The 17,991-nt window shown below is 35.6% G+C and overlaps 1 long non-coding RNA gene, 2 other non-coding genes and 1 pseudogene across 3 annotated transcripts; all 4 read left to right on the top strand.

The window, feature by feature from the left end:
• The first annotated feature begins 10,078 nt into the window (after positions 1–10,078).
• Positions 10,079–10,472, top strand: LOC121267333 (annotated as a pseudogene).
• Positions 10,473–12,661: 2,189 nt separating this feature from the next.
• LOC121267332 lies at positions 12,662–15,192 on the top strand. The gene is made up of 2 exons (XR_005940971.1): positions 12,662–12,912; positions 13,595–15,192. It is a non-coding gene; the product is annotated as an uncharacterized LOC121267332 (long non-coding RNA).
• Positions 13,046–13,134, top strand: LOC121268701. Its single transcript, XR_005941216.1, has one exon. It is a non-coding gene; the product is annotated as a small nucleolar RNA snoR26 (small nucleolar RNA).
• Positions 14,667–14,757, top strand: LOC121268702. Its single transcript, XR_005941217.1, has one exon. It is a non-coding gene; the product is annotated as a small nucleolar RNA snoR27 (small nucleolar RNA).
• Positions 15,193–17,991: the final 2,799 nt, after the last annotated feature.

The raw sequence follows: 17,991 nt of genomic DNA, 5'->3' as shown, positions 1-17,991 counted from the left end.
TTGGAGGGTAAATCCACTATGATGAGAGTACTTTACAGTCTCTCATGATCTCTCATATCTCATAGTATAATGAAGGTCGCCTAGAGAAAATAAAATCTTTGAAATTTCTCATGGTGAGGTTGAAGATCTCTCCGTGATCTAGCAGAAGTTGCCTAGAAATCCTTCTCTCTCTCTCTCATATCCCCTTTGCTTTGGATAGGAACACCCCTTTTATTGAGATCTTGAGAGTTGATAAGGAATGTCAGTTTTATATCACTTCATTATCTTCTTTTGTATGTCTAACTTTTCTTCTTAAACTTTGTTTCCTTGTCTTGTCTTTCTTTTTTCTCTCTCTTATTTTTTGATTATGGTTTTATGGTGGACTGGACCTGGTACTTTGGGCCTGAAATATTTACCCTCAACATACATAATCGAGTGCACTATCATATCTTGCCCTTGGATCGAATTCCAGTAAGATCAAGACCTGTTGGAATTTTAGCTTTGGTAAAACTTGTGTTAAAGCTGTTTGGATATTTAAAATTATTTCAACATGTAAATGAATAATAGTGTAATGATTTGAGTTAATATATTTTATTAAATTTAAAAAAAAAATAAAATTTAAATAAAATATTATAAAATTAAAATTTTGTTTGAATGTAATTTTTTAATATTATTTTTATTTTAAAATTTAAAAAAGTAGTATTATTTTTGTTGTTTTGTTTGAGAATTTAAAAAATTTATAATTATTAAATAATAATTAAATAAAATAGTTAAAAATTTAAAATTTAAAATTTAAAATATTTTATATTTGAATGCGGTTTGAACATAAGAATACTTCATAACGTAGTACACTCGTAAGGTTACGAAACTTTATCAATTCTCGAATTTCTACAGTGTAAAGGATTTGGCCATTAAAGGGTTTTAATTTTAATTTATTTCAGATGAAAACAAGCGAGATTTAAAATTTTGTTTGAATATAATTTTTATTTTAAAAATTAAAAAAGTAGTACTATTTTTATTGTTTTGTTTGAAAATTTCAAAAATTTGTAATTATTAAATAAAATAATTTAAAATTTAAAATATTTTATATTTGAGTAATATTTTAATATAAGAATACTTCGTAACGTAGTACACTCGTAAGGCTACGAAACTTTATCAATTCTCGAATTTCTACAGTGTAAAGGATTTGGCGATTGAAGGTAAGCGAAATAGAGGGTGGAAGTAGCTGAAAAGACGCCAAATTTTATTGAAAGCTCGGAGGGTTTATCCATGTTGACCCTCTGGGGCTATCTTATTCAGCACAAAATTCTACAGGGCCGTTATTTGGATTCTTTTGGTTGGATAACGGATAGAAGTTCCCGGTTTGGTAAAATGAAAGTTAGGTAAAATATCCAAACAGTTGGATATGAAAAAGTGCAACTGCGGAAATCAAGGAAAGTTGGGGACTTTCTTTTTTTTCTTTGCATCCTTTTCCACTTGGGTCTTCCTTTCTTCTCTCTACTTTCTGTTGTGGACATCAGCGCAAGGGGTCAAGTCTTCCTTCTGAGGAGGAACGCGTCGTTTTCTCAGTCAATTGTTTCGCCGGTTCTTTCTTTTCACTGGTGAGGTTTCCAATCAGTGAAGGATATGTTTTGATGGGTTTTTGTATGATTTTTTTTTTTTTTACTCTTTAGCTGAATATTCATCATTTTTACTTTGATAAGCACCGGCTTGTTTGATTGAAAAGTGGGATATCTGGGTTTTTTGAGCTATGCGGCATTCTGGGTATTATTGGTACTGATAAGATGTAGTGGTTCAGGATCGATCTGAAGATTTAATAGTAGGTTTCCCGAGGAAGAAAAACGTAGGGTTATAGGAAAACATGGGGTCATTTGATATTGGCCAAACTAGACGTGTTTATTGCTGTGGTGTATTCTTATTTCAGAGATCTTAATGTTTGTAAGCTTTTTATTGAACTATTGAAAAGTATTGCTCTTAGAAGCCAGTAGGGAGTTGAAATGTTAGCCATATTAACATAGACTGTAACACCCCGTATTTCAGTGTATTTTTACTGAAGGATTATTTTTGATTGTTCAAAAATTTATCCTCCTATTTTAAAATTGGTTGGATTTTTAGTAAGTTTATTTCTATGATTTTAATTTGGTGAAAATTATTTTTATGTGCTTTCCAAATATTTATTTATTGTTATGCATTTAAATTGCTTTTAATATTTAAATTAATTACTGTGGGATTTAATTATTTCAATTTGACTTTACCATTACGTTTAAATTATTTTATTTAACTTGTGGTTTTAAAATCATCTCCGTTGGATCATTTTTGTGACCCAAGTTATGAGGATTGGACCTCATTTCTTTTTCCTCCATTTTTCTTTCCTTCCTTTTTCTTTTCTTTCTTTTCTTTTTCTTCTTTATTTTCTCCTTCCCGCGCAACTCCCTCTCCCTCCCTCTCTCTCCGTCCGTTCTTCCTCTCCCCCAGCCCGCCGCCGTCGCGCTGCCGTGCGCGACACCGCCCAGCCGACCAGCTCCCCCTCCCTCCGGCGACCTCACCTCCCAAATCTGAGCCCCTACCTCGCCGCCGGTAGCCCACACGCCCCCCACGAAGCCGCGGGCCACCTTCACGCCAGCGCCGCCGTGAGCCGGCGGTGGCCCTCACCGCCCAGCCCGCTAGCTTCCCCAGCCGCCGGCGACCTCACCCCACCAACCTCACCTCCATCCGTGCCGCCGTTAAACACCAGTAGCCCTTCGAAGCCGCGGCACTCTTTCCGCCGTTGCGCCGCCGTCGCACCGCCATTGGCCACCATCTTCCTACCACTTCATCCCCGATCTCTTGGCAACCCATTGGACCCATGCCCACCTCCGATCCGTCACCGGTGAAGCTCCACCAACTACATTTCCGATTTGGGCATTTTGGTCTTCTACCGCCCATTTCTCTGCCACCCACGGCAAACCACCACCACCACTAGCTTCACCGACCTCTCTAGGCCCTACCCTACCATTTTTGGGTCTTCGTTTGTCCTCGTTGAAAAGTGGGTATCTGTGACCCACGGCCACAGTGTATTTTACACTGTGGTGTTGCTCAGAAATCACCACTTGCAACTTCGAGATCCTCTGAAAATTATTATATTGCACTGTAAGTATTTTCCTTAAAGAACTTTCGTGATTTAAATATATTTTTGCACTAACACATATTATCTGTGAATTGGTTTGTATTGCCGGACTGAGTCCGAGGAGTTTCGGGGGTCGGATGGATTGTGGACGGAGTTGTGTGTTTGTTTGCATTATGAATTGTGGTTGTTGGTTGTTGGTTATGACTTGTTCACGTACATCGCATATTGCATGCATGATCATGTTTGTAAAGAAAACTGGGTTTTCGCATGATTGCATACATGTTCATGTGTTTATTGGAAATTGGATTTTCACATGAGTAAAAGGAAAAGAGACTGTAGGGATGGTGGTAAGCAGGGATGGTGGTTGTGTCCCGCCTGTGATTCCCGCCTACAGTGCTCTGTTAAGTATTTATTGTGTGTAAAGGAACTGTAGGGATGGTGGTAAGCAGGGATGGTGGTAGAGTCCCGCCTGTGATTCCCGCCTACGGTGCACGCGATAGGGATGGTGGTAAGCAGGGATGGTGGTTGTGTCCCGCCTGTGATTCCCGCCTACGGTGCACGCGGTAGGGATGGTGGTAAGCAGGGACGGTGGTAGAGTCCCGCCTGCGATTCCCGCCTACAGTGTCCGATAAATGGATTGTTTGTGTGAATCATTTTATGAGAAAATGTTTTACGGTTATTTTGGGCCAAAATGGGATTTTTGGCGAGTGTTGGAAATAATCATTTTTCTGGGAAAAAATGATATTTTATGGCTAAATGTATTTTGCTATATTGTTGGTTGCATTAATGTATTTTTATCCCGAGAGTTGTTTGGTTTATACTTACCTGTGGTACCATTTTATGGTATCGCAGATTTTGATGCAGATGATGATGACGAGCCTTAGCTTGGCTCCGTTGGAGGAGTGATCTGGGATTGCTCCTGTTTAGTGAGTTATGTGTTTTTATCAATTTATGTATTTACCTTTTGTATTATATTTGGGATGACTGTATATTTTTTAAAAGATAAATTGTGTTGAATATTTGTATTTAAATTTCTGGTACTTAGTTGACTTATTTATATTATCCGCTGCGACTTTTATTGTGCACCTTTGCATGTTGCACACACACTTGAGCACATTTCGTTGGGATGCGTGACCGTGTTGTCACCATCCTGACGTCTCGATTCCCTTGTTTTTGTACGTGGGAGTCGGGGCGTCACATAGACTCCACTGATGCCGTAACAACCATCACAGTAGAGAAATAAAGTGTCACTGCAGTAGAACCGTAGTATATTTTTGTCTCAAGTTGTAACTACTTTTTATTCTTTTCTGATACTCTAGAATGTTGTACAAACCGTGTATAAAGGCACTACACTAATGCAATACAAGCAAGCAAGCATTCCAGTACTCATGGATTTCTATTATGGTATCAAGAGCCAGTAGACTAACGTCTCTGATCCATGGCTACATCTTCCTCCACCTTATCCTCCTTCTCTAACATTGTCTCTACCAAACTCACCACAGAGAATTACCTTCTATGGAAGGTTCAAATTTCTGCTTATCTCAGGGGCCAAGATCTTTTTCAATATGTTGATGGATCTTTTTCTCCTCCTCCCAAAACTATTGCTGATTCTTCCACTACCATACCCAAACCCAATCCAGCATTTCTTTCTTGGAAGCGTATGGATCAACTTGTCCTCAGTATTTTATTTTCTTCACTCTCAGACTCCATTCTTGGCCATATTCTTTCATCCACTACTGCCCGTGAGCTATGGGATCGTTTAGCCTCTATGTTTGCTTCTCATTCCCAAGCCAAAGAGTTCCAAATCCGTTTTCAGCTTACCAATCTATCTCGGGGTGACCAACCAATGTCTGAATACTTTGGCAAAGTTCGTATGCTCGCTGATTCACTCGCTGCAACTGGAAATCCCCTACCCGAAAAAGAAATTGTTACATACTTACTTAATGGTCTTGCCCAAGCTTATGAACCCTTTATTACCTCTGTAACAACACGAGCAGAACCTCTTACTTCTGAGGAGTTATATCAACTCCTTCTCATACATGAGGCTCGAGCTACGCATTATACTAGGAGTTTAGTCTCCTCTACTTAACCCACAGCTCACTTTAGTGCCTCAAATGGACGTGGTCGTACTCAGTACCGTGGTGGACGTGGTCACAATGGACGAGGAAGGTCAGGCTATCCTTCCCGTGGTGGTCGCAGCTTCTCACCAGCAGTGTCGAATTCTGCAACACCCACTCCACGCCCAACCTGTCAGGTCTGTGGGAAAATAGGACATGTGGCGCTACAATGCTTCCACCGCTTTGACCATAGCTATCAATTCGCAGCTCCCACGTCTTTCTCTGCAAACTTCACCACACCAAGCAACTTCACGGATTCCACCTGGTACCCCGATTCAGCAGCAACGCATCATATCACACATGAGTTCAACAACCTGAACCTCTCTTCAGATCCATACTACAGTAGTGATCAAGTTCGTGTTGGAGACAGATCGGGTCTTCCAATACAGAACACGGGTGCCTCTTCCTTATCTTCTACGTCTTCCTCATTCTTACTCAAAAATTTGCTTCATGTTCCTAATATCACCAAGAATCTTATCTCTGTCTCCAAATTCTGTAGTGATAATTCTTGTTACTTTGAATTTCATGCCTCTTTTTTTTTGTGTGAAGGACATTGCGACACGGCAGATCCTCCTCACTGGACCACTCCATGATGGGCTCTATGTTTTTCCTTCCGTGAAGCCCTCTTCCCCTTCTTCTCTTCCGTCTCCATCAGCTCATCTAGGCGAGAAAACCTCCTTGTTTCAATGGCACCGCAGGCTAGGCCATCCTCAACCTTCTACGTTGTCTCGTCTCTTGCATTCTACCTGTTTGAAAATTTCTCCACATGAGTCTACATTTCAGTGCACCGAGTGCCCACTTGCTAAAGCCCATCAACTTCCGTTTAGTTCAACAAAGGCCCATTCATCTAAGCCTCTTCAGTTAGTTTGTGTTGATGTATGGGGCCCCGCCCACTCGGTTTCTAGAGAAGGGTTTAAATACTATCTTTCGTTTGTAGACCAATTTACTCGGTACACTTGGTTTTATCCTTTAAAAGCAAAATCTGATGTTTTGCATATTTTTTCAATTTTTCTTCCCTATGTTGAACGTCTCTTTAACACTAAACTCATCACCCTTCAAACCGATGGGGGTGGTGAATTCAAACCTCTTACGCCTCTTTGTCAAAAAGTTGGAATTCATCATCGGTTTTCTTGTCCACATACCCATCAACAAAATGGGCTTGTTGAGAGGAAACACCGACACATAGTAGACACTGGGCTTGCACTCTTGGCACAAGCATCTCTCCCATTCACTTTTTGGGCTGATGCGTTTGACACAGCTGTCTATCTCATAAACTGTTTGCCTACGTCAACTCTCAAAAATAAATTCCCATTTTATCAAATTTATCATCGTGATCCGGATTATAATTTTCTTAAGGTTTTTGGCAGTCGATGCTTCCCAAATCTGCGGCCTTATAACCAACACAAGCTAAATTATCGATCCTCCCAGTGTCTCTTTTTAGGCTATAGTTCCACACACAAAGGATACAAGTGCATGATTTAAAAACTCATCGTGTGTACTACTCCCATGATGTACAATTTCATGAGACCAACTTCCCTTACTCTGCTTCTCCATCTGGTCCAGTTGTCACAAATCCGAACCCAACTCATGTTCCGTTGCCACTTCTTAACCCACTTCCTTCCCTCCTCGGCTGAGGCCCAACACCATTGCCCAATATCTCTTCTCAACAGCCTACGTCTGCGTCTCCTTCCCCAATCTTCTCTTCGCGTGATCAAATCCCTAACTCCTCAGCACCTATTGCGAATCCCACTCCTACTCTGGTTCCACCCTGCTCTCCCATAATCACCCGTGCACAGACCAATTCATCCAGACCCCGTGTTCGAATGGATGGCACAATCCCGTTTCCTTCTCGGACGTGCTTCACTACTACAGTCCCTCCACCCAAATCTCCTACCAGCTTTATCGAGGCTTCTAAATACTCGGCATGGCGTGCTGCTATGTCTCAGGAATACCAAGCGTTAATCCAAAATGAGACCTGGTCATTAGTTCTTCCTAACCCCTCCATTAATGTCCTTGGTTGCAGGTGGGTTTACAAAACAAAGCTTCATGCCGATGGTTCTATCGAATGGAGAAAAGCGAGGCTTGTAGCCAAAGGCTACCACCAGCAACACGGTCTCGATTTTCATGAGACCTTTAGTCCCGTGGTCAAAGCGCCTACCATCAGACTGATTTTGTCACTCGCAGTTGCTCGGGGATGGCCACTCAGACAACTTGACATTCAGAATGCGTTCCTTCATGGCACACTCACAGATGAGGTATATATGCATCAACCTCAAGGATTTATCAATCCTCAGTTTCCTGATTACATCTGTAAGCTGCGCAACTAACCTCAGTTTCCTCAAGGTTTGCCCAATTGAGCTCATGGTTGTTAGATTATGGATTTGTTGCCTCTCAATCTGATGCTTCCTTATTTATATTTAATCATGGTGATCTGCGCATCTACTTGTTGGTATATGTTGATGATTTCATTATCACTGCCTAAACCTGCGGCAATTGACACTTTTATTAGAGATTTAAGCTTGGCCTTTCCTGTAAAAGACCTTGGATCTCTCTCTTATTTTCTTGGGTTGGAAATTACTCAACTGAGTAATGGTTTGCTGCTGACCCAAAGAAAATACATTAGAGAACTTCTTACCCGAAGTCATATGCTACATGCCAAATCTGTCTCCTCACCCATGGCTGCATCTTTAAAACTCTCTCAACTTGATTCTCCGAGCTTTGATGATGTTACCATGTATAGAAGCAGTGTTGGAGGTTTACAATATTTGTCTCTCTCAAGACTCGACATCTCTTATGTGGTAAATAAAGTGTGCCAGTTTATGCACACACCTAAATTACCTCACTGGGTTGCTGTGAAACGCATACTGCGTTATCTGAAAGCTACAATCAATCATGGTCTTTTCTTTTCTTCTCAATCCTCCTTTCAATTGCATGCTTATTCCGATGCGGATTGGGCTGGATGCCCAGATGACAGAAGATCTACAGGAGGGTATTGTATTTACTTGGGTAAAAACTTGATTTCTTGGAGTTCCAAAAAGCAACGAACTGTGGCTAGGTCTAGTACTGAAGCAGAGTACAAATCTATAGCCTTTACAGCAGCCGAGATCATCTGGATTCAAACACTTCTCTCCGAACTTGGGGTGCCTCTTAGTCATGCTCCAACATTATGGTGTGATAACATTGGAGCCACTTATTTGGCTGCCAACCCAGTTTTACATTCAAGAACGAAACATATGGAGATTGATTTTCACTTCGTCAGAGCCCGAGTTGCTGCCAAGTCCTTGAATATCTCCTTTGTTAGCTCTAAAGATCAGATAGCTGATATTTTCACCAAGCCATTAGTTGCGGACAGATTCTTCAACCTTAGATCGAGTCTCAAAGTTGTTGATACACCCCTGGACTCGAGGGGGCGTATTAACATAGACTCCACTGATGCCATAACAACCATCACAGTAGAGAAATAAAGTGTCACTGCAGTAGAACCGTAGTATATTTTTGTCTCAAGTTGTAACTACTTTTTATTCTTTTTTGATACTCTAGAATGTTGTACAAACCGTGTATAAAGGCACTACACTAATGCAATACAAGCAAGCAAGCATTCCAGTACTCATGGATTTCTATTAAGCCACATCCTATAAAGGGATGTGAAATGGTTTTAGTCTTTTAGATATTTTAGTGGATATCACTTGGTGGTTATGAAGTTGCATCAAACATGGTGGCCTCGACATATTTTGCCATAATGCTTCCATCATAATAATCAGACTCTCGAGAGCAGTTGCGCTGGCCAGATTATCATTGTAAATCTTGTAATGCCGCTGTGACTGATGGCCTATACGCCTGATGGCACCTCCACCAGTCCCTAGTATGGACGGTGTGCACCTTCTGAAATCGAAGTCCACAAACCACAAGTTGCGTGGAAAATGATAATGTCTGTGCTTCAAGAACAAATATATGGGCTTGACATTAATAGCTTGTAAGTGGCGATCTTTGCTTTGTCAGATTTGGCCTGGTTTGAAATTAGTATGCCATTTTGAATTGCGCACTCTGTATGCCATTTTGAAATTATATATATAAATTGACAGATTTGGCCTGGTTTGAAATTAGTATGCCATTTTGAATTGCGCACTCTGTATGATGGAACTTTATCCTATGTTTTCAGAACAAATGTGTATGTAGTGAGTTGAACGAGTTAGCCTAATATTTGGTACTGTTTGGTACTCACAGATGGTGAGAAAGAAAAGTTATTGCTTTGGGATGCATTAACGTAAGGTTTATTTCATAGCATTTTTCTCAATATTTTTCAAAGATCGTGAGTTACCCTGTAGTTAATGCCTTCTATTTGGAGAGGTTACTGTTCATGCCTTCACAGGATTAATCTTGCTTGGTATCTAGCAGGCTAATCGCAGCGCCTGTGATTGGCTAATTGAGATGGTGCTCCAAAAGATTACCAATCAGAACACAGGTGTGTAATCCTACCTATAGAGAACGCAAAGATATAGAGAAACGACATTGAAAGAGCAAGTTGTAGAGTTTGCAAAACGCATCCTGCTTCTATTGCCAGGTGGCCAGCCAAACACCATTGGTGAACTTGCATTCTCCAGTGGCTCAATTAACATGTCTATGCAGCTTATCTTTTTTCCAGCATTTGCTTGGCGAGATATTAGTATAAGACTTACCTAGCTCCATCAGGGATTAAGAAACCCCATATTTAACCAGTTTTTGAGTCAAATGGCCTGGGCCTGATAATATGTGGGGCCAGTTCAAGGGCATTTTATTTCTTTGCTATGCTGCGTTCCTCCACTTGGATGTTGAAATGGAAGTTTTTTTTTTTAATTAATCCTGAAGCTAAAATGTCGAATCCTTCATCATGCAGAAAATGGGTTTCTGGACTTTGAAGCCTTTCTGCTTTTTGCAAACGCATTGGCAATACTGAACGAGGATAGGTTCCTTGCTCGAAGAGGATGGACCTTGGCAGAAATTTCAGGAGGTGGGAGAAAATCGCTTAAATGGCAGGTCGTAGGGCTCATACACGCATGCCAGTTCTTGAGACTACCCCTCATGATTCTGTATGTCATCACTATTGTTCTAAAGCTCTTCAGTGGGTAAGATTGATAAGTTATATACCTATACACATTGTGAGTTATTTCCCACTTAAGTGGTGTGTGTTCAGTGTATTGGTCAGAGGCTGCACAACCCTTTTGTTTTTTTCTCTTGACTTATTCCACTATATATATGCTGCCAATTTTATCATGGGAAATTTCAATTATTCAGCCTATGGAATCTCTTCATAAACTGATCATGTATGATTCAAATGATTATTGGAATAAAATGGAGGTTACAATATGACAATCAAGATAAGAACTAATCATATCATGACATTTATTTAGTCATGACAGTCATAATTTAAGAATACTCCAAATCTCAGAAAACCAGCATCAGCTTTAAACAGCAGCTAAAGAGTAGAGAAGACCAGCAAGAAAAGTAACAGAAAGTGAGAAAACTATAAGCTCTTTCTACATGAGCATTAGCTGATTTAAATTCATGAAATTTAACAGAAAGTTAAATTTATGATTAGGCCCAGTTTGTATTCGCAAGTCATCTCAATTCATTTCAACTCATCTCAACTCATCTCACTACTATTCATTATTATTCATCAACTTTAACTTACAAATCTTACTACTATTCACAACTCATTTCACTATTATTCACAATTCATCTCAATTCATCTCAACTCATCTTCAAATCCAAACGATACCTAAATTCATAATTTCCTATCGGTTTAAATTGATGGGAGTAGGTGATTTTAAACATCTAATCGATTTTATTTTACTATCTTCTATTTGAAATAAAGTTGTCAAATAATTATAAAAAAATTGAAAATTTATCATTTAAATATAAATATAAACATATTATGTTTAAATTGTTCAGCATAACTCTGGTCACACGAACTATTTTGTACTCCGTTTTGTCCTGGACTTGATATCATTGGACCATAAATCCGATATAATATTAGCCACAAACTTGATTAATCCTATAATATAGGCCCTAAGTGCTTTTATCTAGTGACAGCTAAAAATCGCTTAGGATAAAAATGGACAAATATCACATACACTTATTAGATGGTAGGGCTTTAATCGAGCTTATCCAATTTTTAGATTGTCGAGCTCAGGTTGAGTTTGTTAGGCTCCATTCAAATTTCAAACTTTCAAGATTTTTATCTAATCTTTATTCGAATTGAGTTCGGTGAGCTAAGTTTTCAACTAATTTGAGTTGAGTTGAATCGAGTCAAATTTGTTTATTTTTAATAATTAAGAAATATAATAAAAAAAATCTAAATTTAATAGAATTAATAACAAGTAGACTCTTTATTGAATTAAAAAAATTTTAAATTTATAAATAATTAATATATAACTAGTCGAGATTTATCCATAATAATCATATATTATATGCTCACATAAATTACCAATACATATATATATATATATATATATAAGATAATATGATAGTATACATCAATATTTCATATATGGTATTCACGTACTAACATATGAAATTATTAAATCTTATTGACTACTATTGTATAAATTATAAAATAGTTATAAAATATATTTAATATATAAGTATAAGTAATTAGTTTTTTTTTTTAAGCAGAGGACGATATCCCAATTTTATTAATAAGTACTCACTTATGACAGAGGAATACCGTGATAACAACTCGACATCTAGGGGTAAAACATTTATTAAAAAAACCAAAAACCAGGAATTAAAAAAGAACCTACTATACAATAAACCATAGAAAAAACCTAACTTCCATGCAAAATAAACTTATTAGCGAGCAATTCTAATATAAGGAAAACCCTCTTTTCCTAGTCTTATTATACCTTTTATAACAAAGGGAGTTCCGAAAGGGAAAACCACAAATCATTCCCACTCTTTGCTCCGCTACGAGCCAAGCCATCCGCCACTGCATTTGTCTCTCTATAAGAATGATTAATAGTATAATTGAGACCTTCCACATAAGTAATTAGGTTACATACTATATATTTAACTATAAAAGGTGCTATGCTTATATTATTAATCAAAAAATATATACACACACATTTATTAATGAGTAATTCTACATACAACCGTGAAGTATGTAACTGTCGTGTAATCACTTTGAAAAAGAATAGGATTTACTATTAAAAAATTAAAATTTTTCATGTGGGTCTCATATATTATTCAAATTTTCACGTGTAATCCCATATTTTTTATGCGGTTGCACAATTCATAGTTATAAATATTTTTTTTTATTAATATATGAATAAGTTTTAATTGAGTCGAGTTAACGATTCGAGTTTAACTGAACAAGTATCGATTGATTCATTTATAGTCCTGTAAAAAAAAAAAAAAAAAAAAACAAAAAAAAAAAACCTGCTAAATACACTCATATACTGATACTGGCGTTGGATAACCTTGGCCGAAGACTAGGTTCCATTTGGTAAAGTTTCCAAACAAACCCTAGGGTTACCTCAAATCAAAGCGCCTATTAAATTTTGAGAAAATCCGGGTTTGACATAGTTCTTGCTCGGCTTCACAATATCTCCTCTGGAGATCCTTTTTCAATCCGAAGCTCAGAAAGCATCCCTTGGTAGCTTGATCTGTGCTTTTTATTTTAAACCTCCTTTAACATTATAAGATGTCCTAGGTTTGAAGAAAGAAAAACTTGAGGTACATTGTGCGAGCTTCGTCTTTCGCGTTTCAAGGTTTTTGTTTGCTCGTATGAATAGTTATTTTAGTTGTTGGAGAGTTGTTTTTACTAGATTGCATCTGTGATGGTTTTCTTTGGTTTTTTCAAAGTTTTTGAGCATCAATGATGAGTATAATCCATTGTTATCCTTGCACTTTGATTACTAGTGAAGAAACTTATGGGGAAAGTTCTCTGAGTTGCTCTTCTTTTATATACTCTTAACGAGAAAAAAGTTCATATTTTTCTTTTTGTGATCCTGTGTTTTCTTTCTTATTTCATATTTCAGATTTTATGGGATTTGTAAATTAAGCATATCCTTTTGTTCCCCTCATAGTTAAACATATTATTTTTGATCTCTTTTTGGTCTAGAATGTTACTGATCAATTGGTAACTACTTCGTTTAGAATGTTACTGATCAATTGGTAACTACTTCGTTTAGAATTTGTTTGCGGAGAAAACTCTTTGAAAAGCTTGCATCTTTCTGTCTTTTCACTGAAATAGAAAACATTCCCGATCTATTTGGTGGAAAAAGAATGAAACAAATGTATTGGTTTGGTTCAATCTACCTTGTGTTGCACTGTTACTGAAGCTTCTGTGCAAGTGTTAATTTGCCGGTTGCTTGATCAAAATGTGCTAAAGCAATTGTTGGGATCCGCTTTGCAGCTTACAACTGAGTGATATGTTTCTGCTGCCTGTAATGCCCTCACAATGATTTCAGGATTTCCCTTTATAGTGAAAATGATGTAGTTGCTCGGGGGTTTTTGGCTCAGGTGGTAGAGGGGTAATTATTATCAGATTTGTTCTTGGGTTTGAAAAATGTTTATCACAACAATGACGTGCTCATTTTTGTGCACACAAAAAGGTTTCTTTTGTTTTGAGGTACTTCATCTGTGCATTCAACCAGAGTTTTTGTGCTTTTAAACTGTGGGTTTTACATAAGGCTTTATCAAGATTTGTCCAAATTATATCCTCTTCAGCATTCCATGGACCTTTGGATTTCTCTTTCATTCCTTCCGTTTGCTAAACTGGTCGACTGCGAACAGGATGAAAGCATTGAATGTAGTTTCTGGACTATTTATTCTCATAAAACTTGAAGAAATACTCATGGAAGAGAGAACCAAAGGTTCATCGAGTGCTGAATAAGTTATCTATAGTATTGCCTTATGTGATATGTTGTTTGGTTTTTTATATTATTTCTATTGAGTTGAATTAGGGTTTGGGAAGTTTACTTATCCTACACTGGTTAACCATCTCGTTGTTGAATTTGACCTGCCTAAATGTAATCACTGACCAGGTTTACTTATAAAAACAAAATCCTAGGTTGCTCTTAAATTTGAGTTCTCACCTCTATCTTCTAGTCTTCATCTTGATGTCCAACTTCAATGTGAATACACATGTAGCCTATTAGTATTGGCTGTCTTTTGTTCCCTCATATATTGCCCTAAAAGATATCTCGCAATTTCTTTAAATCTTTTTAGCATCCTTGCCTAACTTGAGGGATCATCATTAAAATTGGGTGCTAGCTTCTTTGCTAAAAAAAACTTTAAATCTTAGTTGGTCTTGGTTAATGTTATATGGATTGTATAAAATTGCTGCCTGTAAATTGTATGAATGGCTTGGTTTTTGAAATATGTTTAGGCGAGAGTGATGATAGATCCTTCTAAGAGGTTTACCACTTTTTGTATTCTTGTCCTTTTCAAGAAGTTGTTAAATTGATCTTTTACCAAGTTTCTCCTATGGATCAATGATGTTTGTAAGAAACTGCGTTATCTATCTGTAATTTCCTAGATGGAATTGAAGATAACCATAACATTCTGAGATCCAATGTTATTGTAATAAATAATTTACAATTATTTTTTCCTGAAAATTCTCTTTTTGTTATCATACACTATTAGTATTAGTAGCAGTTTGGACACCATAAGTTTACAAAAACATCAGACAAGCATGTTGACAAATTCAGTGGTTTTTTGTTGTTTTTTGTTGCTTAAGTTTCGATTGTTATATTAAAGAGAGGTGTGATTAACTGAATTGTAGATAGTATTCACTACATGTGCACTCTCTCTCTCTCTCTCTCTCTCTCTCTCTCTCTCTCTCTCTCCCTCATTGCCGAGATGGTTAATTTGAATGGGATTATCGTTTTGTCTGAAAAAAATTCTCCTTTAGGTCGAGAAGATAAATCCTATACTGTGTTGTGTCTCCTGTGAGAATTCATAGTTTGTAGATGATTTAATCCATAGGCTGCGAAGGAATCTGTGTTACTCAACTACTTTTATATCGACCCCGTTACTTGAATAATTTGATTTTGGTAACAACCTGGAAAGATGAATCAGCTGCATTGTGTGCAGTTTGTGTTCATATTCTGTGTGTTGAGCATTACATTTTGTAATTTAGGGGAGACTTAGGTTGTGTGTGGATGTTGAACTGAGTTGAGATAATAAAATATTATTAGAATATTATTTTTTAATAATATTATTATTTTGAGATTTTAAAAAGTTGAATTGTTTATTATATTTTGTGTTTGAATTTGAAAAAGTTGTAATGATGAGTTGATGAATCAAACGAAGCTTTAGTAGTAGTTTGGATTCATATATGAGTTGAAATGGTTTGTGAATAGTAGAATAAAAGTTAAATTGTTTATTATATTTTGTGTGTAAATTTGAAAAAGTTGTTTTTAAATTTGAAAAAATTAAATTGTTTATTATATTTTGTGTGTAATTTTGAAATAATTATAATGATGAGATGAGTTGAGTTGTATTTTGAATTCAAACAAGATCTTATGCAGCAATTTGAAGTGTTACAACGGCGAAGGTAAAGGTGAAGTTGCCACGTGAACCGACTTCAGCGGCAAATTGTTGATTTTCTGATGCATTGGGTAGCGTTGATGATGCTAGGTTTTTCGGACTGTGTATTTTCGTTCTGTTATCCGCGTGCTTTCTCAAGTGCAACCACCTTGTTTCCGTTTTTAATCTCATAAAATTGCGCTGGATCATGATAATTGGCTTAACATATTTGATAAAGAGAAATGATATTTTTATAAGATGAGCAAATGTAGTTCATTCTTTTTTGAAAAAATGAAAAAAATAAATATGAAAAAGTAGAAAAACACCCTTTGGTGGGAATTAGATAATTTAGGCCTTGTTTGTTTTACAATTTTTCTCAATTCATTTCTTCTGAGAACAAATTAACGAGACTTTAGGTGAGTGGTTAAGACATTTATTAAACTAATCGTGTAGTTTATTTATAGTCAAACGAGCTTGAATTTGCCCAAAGTTTTATCATATATATATATATATATATTTAAGCTTATCTATAAATTTTAAAAATTAAACTTTTAGTATTTAAAAACATTTTAATGTAATTTATATGTATTGATATATCAATGACAATTCCTGATAATTCAAGCAACATGCAATATATTAGAAATTTTTTTTTCTTGTATTTGTAAATATTAAGGCTTCATTTGGATGCTTAAATACTCAATTCATCTCATTTCTATTACAACGTTTTAAAATTTTTATACAAAATATAATAAACAATTTAATTTTATAAATTTAAAAATAATAAAAATATTAAAAATAATATTTTAATAATATTTTATTCAATCTAAAGTCATCTTATCTTCCCTCACTAACGAACACTAAAATAAAATGGAAAATAATTTATACATAATATTTTTCACAATCTTTTTTACTGTTTTAAATGAGGATTATTTTTATAAAATATTTTATAAAAATAACATTATTTTACAAAAATACTCTTATTTTATAAAGTTGTTAGATAATGTGTTGTGTATATATCATTACTCGTCATTGTAATTTTATCTTTAAACCACAAGGAGTAATATAAATAAATTTTAGATTCTGATTGGATACAAGAAATGTTTCATTTTAATTTATCATGACAAATTTATCCAATTTTTATATAAAATATAATTAATAAATAATTGAACATTTTTCAAATCATAATATAAGAATAATATTAAAAAGTAATATTTTAATAATATTTTATTTAACTTTTAACTTAACTTATCTCTACTAACTATCTAAATTGCAACAAATAATTTTACTTATTATCTTTATACATTACATCTATTTCAATTTTCTTTTCATCTTTTCTATAACAAGTATGTAACGTATGAATGATAAGTCAAAAAATTTCATTAGTTTTACAAGAATAAATTAAAGTAAAAAATATTAAAAAATAATTTTAAAATATATAAAGTATGTGATGTGAGATGATGAAAAAATAAGTATAGTAATATCTATTTTTGATATTTTCTATTTATCATTCTATTCATCATTCTACTCATCATATACCATATTTATTTTAATTATTTTTTTAAACTAATTGATTTTTTCTATTCATTATTTATAGACTATATATTTTGTAAGAAAAAAAGATAAAAAAATTATGTGTAATGTCTTGTCAGAGAAAAATTAAGGGTGCGTTTGGTTACCAAATTCAGCTCAACTCATCTCAACTCATCATTACAATTTTTTGAAATCTCAATACAAAATATAATAAATAATTTAATTTTTTTAAATTTCAAAATAATAATAATATTAAAAAATAATATTCTAACAATATTTTATCATCACAACTCAACTCAACCACTTCAACATCCACACACACCCTAACAGAAAAACTAACGGAATTTTTATATTTTTTTTTGTCCTTTTATTTCAAATGAGGAATAAATCTAAAGAGGGATAATAGATGTGGCAAGTTTGGATCCGTTAATTGTTGCTGTTTTGGCAAAGACCTGAACAGCAAATTTCTTTAATTTCTTCCAAAATGAGGAATAAAGGTAGACAAGGATCATAGACGTGGCAAGCTCTGGTCCATTCATTTTTGCTGATTTGATAACTATCCCCAAGTAATCAGACAGACTATCTTAAAATTTCAAAATTTGAAATCTGTCCGATTATTCCAGATTGCCCAAATTTAAGACCGAAAAAACCCCATTAAAGGGAAGCTTCGTTGGTGCCCATCGGCATCTAGTTGGTCTCTTTGCCTATATTTCGAAAAGTTTCAAAAAATAAAAAGGTAACCTTTTTTTT

The sequence above is a fragment of the Juglans microcarpa x Juglans regia genome, chromosome 5S, assembly GCF_004785595.1.
Source record: "Juglans microcarpa x Juglans regia isolate MS1-56 chromosome 5S, Jm3101_v1.0, whole genome shotgun sequence".
NCBI classification, from domain to species: domain Eukaryota; kingdom Viridiplantae; phylum Streptophyta; class Magnoliopsida; order Fagales; family Juglandaceae; genus Juglans; species Juglans microcarpa x Juglans regia.
This window is presented reverse-complemented; position numbering and strand designations above follow the sequence as displayed.